This window comes from Hippopotamus amphibius, chromosome 2, assembly GCF_030028045.1.
Source record: "Hippopotamus amphibius kiboko isolate mHipAmp2 chromosome 2, mHipAmp2.hap2, whole genome shotgun sequence".
In the NCBI taxonomy this organism is placed as follows: Eukaryota; Metazoa; Chordata; class Mammalia; order Artiodactyla; family Hippopotamidae; genus Hippopotamus; species Hippopotamus amphibius.
Genome location: NC_080187.1, coordinates 214,684,880 through 214,691,988, shown reverse-complemented (window position 1 = coordinate 214,691,988; position 7,109 = coordinate 214,684,880). Strand labels below are relative to the sequence as shown.

General features: G+C 46.9%; 1 long non-coding RNA gene across 1 annotated transcript; it reads right to left on the bottom strand.

Annotated features, from left to right (window-relative positions):
* Window positions 1-610: 610 nt before the first annotated feature.
* LOC130844026 (uncharacterized) lies at window positions 611-1,685 on the bottom strand. Its single transcript, XR_009051133.1, has 3 exons — window positions 1,632-1,685; window positions 1,219-1,386; window positions 611-646 (listed from the first exon to the last, which is right to left on the bottom strand). It is a non-coding gene; the product is annotated as an uncharacterized LOC130844026 (long non-coding RNA).
* Window positions 1,686-7,109: the final 5,424 nt, after the last annotated feature.

Below are 7,109 nucleotides of genomic sequence, written 5' to 3'. Positions count from 1 at the left end.
AAACACCCCCTTCCCTGCCTGGCTAGCCTCTAACTAATTCTCTGACAGTCAGGCCAAACACCCCTTCCTGGGGAAAGTTGTGCCTGACCTAAGCCCTTACCTCAAGCCTCGGCTGGGCTTCTCGCCCTCTTGCTCCATCAGTTTAGTAACTGCCTGGCGCCCCTCCACCGCAGGGATGAGGGCTGGCTCGTCCCTACCCCGGGAGCTGCATCCAGGCCTGGTACACACATGCTCAAGGCTCAGGCAACACTCACAGAACGGATGAGTGACTCCTCAACTAAAACTGCCACAAGGGTCCAAGCCAGGCAGTCAGTGGAGCCAGGCCGTGGTTACTGGGTGCAGGAGTGGAAGCCACAGGGACAACAGCCCTTGCTGGGAACATCCTCTCCTGTCACACTGCCACGCCCCAGCTGTTCCTGGAGCAAAGCACGCCAAGAGGGAAGGGCCTCCAGGAAACAGAAAAAAGCTCAGTGTCCAAAGTAACTCAGATGCTGTGTGAACCTCAGGAGTGGGGAAGACTGACCTGAAGGCTAGGCTGCCCGGAGGCCTGCAGGGCATGCTGTAGGGCTTGGCTGAAGAGATCGTTGGTGATGGGCGTCCCTGACTGGATGCTGGAGGACATAGGGGAGGTCCCTGAGGAATGGCCCTAGAGACAAACCACGGTCAGCGCCACGCTCAGAGCCACCTCAAGCTCCCAGCACATACCAACCGCTGTCACATCACCCCAGGGTGCCCCTGGGTGCGCAGTGACTGCCTCCCAGCAGGGGCCTCCATGAGACAACCACAGAGAGGTACCTAAAAGCTCTCTATGTGGGCAGCAAAGGTTCTGTTCTCTTTTGCTCCAGGGAGATGGAATGGGGCCCCTGACCCAGCTTAGGACCCCAGCGCTCCTTGGAAGCTGGCGTGACCATCACCAAGAATGCTTAAGCCTGTGGTGTCTGGCTACTTTCAGGGGTAAGTAAGGGCAGATTACGTGACAGGAGGTTCTTCCAAACTGCTGGGAGGAGTCAATCAGGCCTGTGATGAACCCCGGACTTCTGAGCCTTAAAGGCAGGTGAGGGGGGGTCGCCTGAGCTGCAGTGGGAAACCCACGGAGGCTCCAGGTAGAGTTCAGCTCAAAGCAGATCTAGCACCAGAATCAGCTAAGGCCAATCCATTCTACCACTGGGACCTTCTCCCTTGGGAGCCCGACCTTGATCTTCCCACCTGTCTCTATACCTGGGTGCCAGGAGTTGGCGTGTGAGAGCTGCTCTCCGGAGTGCTGGCCAGGGCCAGGGCAGTGGCCAGCTCGCTCTGGGTGATGGGCCGGGGCCCGGCAGCTCCGCTGTACCCCAGGGAAGCCGGGCGGGAGCTGGGTGTGCTGCTCGAGGGCGTGGACCGGGCACTCTGGACAACGGACACACCCAGGATCAGGGAAGCAGCCCCGTGACGTTCCCAGACGAACCCCAACCCCACTCCAGGAACAGTTCTGGGGGAGACTTCCCAAGCTGCCAGGTTCAGACAGCAAGAGTGTGACACAGCTGGGCCACCAAAGGGCTCTGCCCACCTCCCTGCGGCAGAGTGCCAACTCCCAGGGCGGGGGGCATCCCCACCACCATCTCCCCCAAATGGCAGGCAGCCAGGCCACTTACTGGGTGAAAGTCATCCTCATCATCAGAGAGCCCTTCAAACAGGAAGCCACCTGGAGGAGGGAGAACAGATTTCAGGAGGAAGAACAGGAAGGCACAGGCGCAGCTCCAGAATCGCAGCTCTAGTCACTCTCCAAATTCATATTTGCATCTCTCCCCTTGGAAAATTACAGGACAGATGCACTCCCTGACTCAAACCGAGAGTTCCCAAGGAACGCCCTCTGCCAGCACTATACATAGCTGAGAGGAAAGCCAACCCCTGGGCCACTGCCCGCTCCCAACAGGGCCTGCGTTCGGCTGTCCAGGGGCTCACCTGGCATGTCCCCATAGGAGGTGGAGGGCGTGCCCTGGGAAAAGGAGTTGGCTCCCCGCGCTGTGGCTATGGGCTGCTGTCAGAATTGGAGTCTTACAGCTCTCTCTGGCCTGGCAGTGCGCACACTCACACATTCACCCAGACCCACACACTCCCCTCCCCATAGGGACCCGCAGAGCCATTTGCATGCATTTCCTGCGGTGCCGCACACTCCTCACCCACTCTGGAGGCTTCTTATCCTATGCCCCACCATGCCACTCGCGCCATGCTCGCTACCTTTCCAGACCACAAAGCTGTGAGGTCTGCTCTTTATGTGGCCTTCAGAGGCGCTGGCCGTCCAGAGCAGCAGCAGCAGCAGCTGCAGCATGCCAGGATGCCGGGGAGCAGGGCTTCGAGTGATGCACATCTGAGCGGAGGTCATGACCAGGGCAGGACGCTGGCCAGCAGCCAGACTGAGCCTGCGCAGGAGACTGAGTCAGGCTGATCCCAGCGCGAAGAGACGGAGTCAAATGCCTGACCTCCCCCACCCGCACCCCTCTCACAGCCTTTCTGGTGTCCAGCCTGCAGGAGTAAGCTGTGCCAGCAGCCAGGGGAAACTTTGCCACCTGTTACCTGGAACTCCATGGGAAAACCCAAGTGGGTGGGGACAAGACAGAACTGTGGTCTTCTGCGACTGGCACCAGGTCCCTTTACTTCTCTGGGCGTCAGGTAAACTCCCCCCACCCCATGAAGTGACGGGTGTAGAAGTCAGGGAGGACCTCTCCAAAGGCACAGACAAATCTCACAGCAGGCCACCTTGCTGATGGCCAGTGAAGTGTTTGGACCTGACGGCTGTGTTTCTCAGCGGATGGGCTGGCCTGAGTGGACACGGTTCCCTGTGAGCCTATAAGCAGGAGCAAGATGCTCTCCCCTCAGAGAGGAGTGGTGGAGATGGGGTGAGGGGTAGGCAGAGGGGCGATGACCTGTGGGGAGCACTCAAAGCCCCACCATCACTCTGCTGTGAGAACACCAGGAATTTTCATCTTGGCCTGGTTCTCCCCCTTCTTGTTTTTCCTCCCTTCCCCAACCAGCAGCCGCCACACACCCCCCTCCTCCCCAGTTGGTCTACCAAACTCACTTCCATGCGAGTGGAAGGGGATATAATGAAGAAGACCCTTTTTATTACATTGAGGTAGTTTCCTTCTACTGCTTTTTGCTGAATGTTTTTATCTTGAAAGGGTGTCAAATTTTGTCAATGCTTTTTCTAGATAGAGATGCTCATGTGGTTTTTTTCCCTTCATTTTGTTGGTGTGGTGTATTGCACTGATCAATTTTTGTGTGTTGAACCATCTTTGCACTCCACGAATAAATCCCACTTGGTCACAGTGTATAATCTGTTTAATAAGCTACTGAATTCTGTTTGCTAGTATCTCGTTGATTTTTGCATCAGTGTTTATAAGGGATATTGGACTGTAGTTTTCTTGTAGTGTCTTTGCCTGGCTTTGGTGTCAGAGTACTGCTGTCCTTGTAAAATGAGTTAGAAAGTGTTCCCTCCTCTTTAGTTTTCTGGAAAAGTTTGAGAAGAATTAGTATTATTCATTTAAATGTTTGGTAGCATTCACCAGTGAAGCCATAAGGTCCAGGGCTTTTCTTTTTTGGCAGTTTTTTGTTTTCATTGTCTTTGGTGTGTGTGGCAAGGTATTTTTTTCAAAAGCTTCTCAGGACCATCTAGTTGTCATATGTTTGTAGATTTTTCATTACTGATTCAATCTCCTTCCTAGTTATAGGTCTATTCAGATACTCTATGTCTTCGTAATTTAGTCTTGGTAGGTTTTTGTTTTTAGGAGTTTGTGTATTTCATCTGGCTTATCCAATTTTTTTTCAAGACTGAAAGGATTTTTTATTCTTTTTTTTAAATACATCTATATTGGAGTATAATTGCTTTACAATGTTGTGTTAGTTTCTGCTGTACAACAAAGTGAATCAGCTCTGTGTATACATATATGCCCATATCCCCTCCCTCTTGAGTCTCCCTTCCACCCTCCCCATTCCACCCCTGTAGGTCATCACAAACACCTAGCTGATCTCCCTGTGCTATGCAGCAGCTTCCCACTAGCTATTTCACATTTGATAGTGTATATATGTCAATGCTACTCTCTCACTAAATCCCAAACTCCCTTTCCCCTCCTGTGTCCTCAAGTCCGTTCTCTATGTCTGCGTCTTTATTCCTGCCCTGACACTAGGTTCATCAGTACCATTTTTCTATACTCCATATATATGTGTTAGCATATGATATTTGTTTTTCTCTTTCTGACTTACTTCACTCTGTATGACAGACTCTAGGTCCATCCACCTCACTACAAATAACTCAATTTCATTCTGGCTTATCCAATTTTTTAGCATACAACTGTCATAGCACTTTCTTATAGTCCTTTTTATTTCTGTAGAATTGGTAGCAATGTCCTCACTTTCATTTCTGATTTTAGTATCTTGAGTCTTCTCTCTTTTCTTCTTAGTCCAACTAAAGGTTTGTCTATTTTGTGGATGTTTTCAAAGAACCAACTTTCGGTTTCATTGATTTGATTTCTCTACTGTTTTTCTCTTCTCATTTATCTCTGCTCTAATGTTTATTATTTCCTTCCTTCTGCTAGCTTTTTCTTCTTGTTTTAGTTCCTTAAGTTGTAAAGTTGTTGATTTGAGATCTTTGGGTTTTTTTTCTTCTGATTTTATTGAGATATAATTGACATACAGCACAGCAGATTTACTCTCTTAACAGCTTTGATATATAACATACAGCAGTGTTAACCATATTTATCACATTGTACATCACATCCCTAGTATTTATCTTATAACTGGAAGTTTATAGCTTTTGACTACATTTATCCAATTCCCCTTCTCCTCTCCTTCCCTCCCCCAACCTCTGGTAATCACAAATCTGATCTCTTTTTCTATGACCTTGTTTGTTTTCGAAGTATAATTAACCTATGTTAGTTTTTATTACACAACCTAGTGGTTTGATATTTCTATACATCTCAAAATATTTATCACAATAAGTCTAGTTACAATATGTCACCAAAGATATTATATAGTTATTGACTGTATTCCACACACTGCACATTTCATACCCAAGACATTTATTTTGCGACTGGAAGTTTGCACCTCAATCTCCCTCATCTATTTCCTTCCTCCCCCCACCTCCCTCCCCATGGCAACCACCTGCTTGTTCTCTGTATCTCTGTTTCTGTTTTGTTATGTTTGTTCATTTGTTCTTTAGGTTCCACACATAAGAGAAATCATACAGTATTGTCTTTCTCTGACTTATTTCACTTAACGTAATACCCTCTAAGTCCAGCCACGTTGTCGCAAATGGCAAGATTTCATTTTTTTTATGGCTGAATAATATTCTTGTGTGTGTGTGTGTGTGTGTACATACAGCACATCTTCTTTATCAATTCATCTATTGATGGGAATTTAGTTTATGTCCATATCTTTCCTATTGTAAATAATGCTGCAATGAACATAAGGGTTCAAATATCTTTTATAATTAAGAGTTTTTGTTTTCTTTGGATAAATACCCAGGAATGGAATTCCTGGATCATTTGGTAGCTCTGTTTTTCATTTTTTGAGGAATCTCCACACTGTTTTCTATAGTGGCTGCACCAATTTACATTCCCAACAGTGCACAAGGGTTCCCTTCCCTCTACATCCTCATTGACAATCACTGTGTTTTTTGATAACAGCCACTCTGACAGGTGCAAGGTAATATCTCATTGTAGTTTTGATTTGTATTTCCCTGGTTAGTGATGTTGAGCATCTCTTCATGTGTCTATTGGCCATCTGTATGTTCTTGTTTTTTAATGTAAGCATTTATAGCTATAAATTTCCCCCAGTACCACTTTCACAGCATCCCAGAACTTTTGGTGTGTTGTTTTCATTTTTATTCCTCTCTAAATATTTTCTAATTTCCCTTGTGATTTCTTCTTTGATCCATTAGTTGTTTAAAAGTGTGTAATTTAGTTTCCATAGTTTGTGTACTTTCCAGTTTTCTTTACGTTATTTCTGATTTTAAAAAAATATATTATGTATTTATTTAGGCTGTGCCAGGTCTTAGTTGTGGAATGTGGGATCTTTAGCTGTGGTATGCAGGATCTTTAGTTGTTGCATATGGTATTCTTAGTTTTGGCATGCAGACTTTTAATTTCAGCATACATGCAGGATCTAGTTACCTGACCAGGGATCAAACCTGGGCCCCCTGCATTGAGAGTTTACCCACTGGACCACCAGGGAAGTCCCTGATTTCTGATTTTATCTTTTGGTGGTCAGAGAAGATACTCTGTATGATATCTATCTTTTAAAATCTATTGGGACTTCCCTGGTGGTGCAGTGGTTAAGAATCCACCTGCCAATGCAGGGGATATGGGTTTGATCTCTGGTCCAGGAAGATCCCACATGCCTCGGGGCAATTAAGCCCACGCACCACAACTAGTGAGCCTGCACTCTAGAGCCCACGAGCCACAACCACTGAGCCCATGTGCTGCAACTACTCGAAGCCCACGCGCCTAGAGCCCGTGCACCACAACAAGAGAAGCCACTGCACTGAGAAGCCTGCACACCACAATGAAGAGTAGACCCCACTTACACAACTAGAGAGAGCTCATGCATAGCAATGAAGACCCAACACAGCCAAAAAAAAAAAACAAGAAACAAAAAAACTATTGAGACTTAATTTGTGGCCAAACATATGGTCTCTCCTGGAAAATGTTCCATATGCACTTGAGAAAAATGTGTATGCTCTTGTTGTTGGATGAAGTGTTCTGTATATGTCTGTTAGATCTAGTTGGTTTATTGTGTTGTTTAAATCCTCTATTTGCTTACCTTCTGTCTGATTGTTCCATATATATATATGAAACTACAAATTGAAAGAGCATACTACATGCCTGAGACTATTAACCTAAAACAAGGGGACTTCCTTGGTGGTCCAGTGGGTAAGACTCTGCATTCCCAATGCAGTGGGCCTGGGTTTGATTCCTGGTCAGGGAACTAGATCCCACATGCCACAACTAAAAAGAGCCCCATGCCACAACAAAGATCTCGTACATGGCAACGAGGATCCTGCATGCCACAACTAAGACCTGGCACTGCCAAGTAAATAAATAAATACATACATAAATAAATATTTTAAAGGGAAT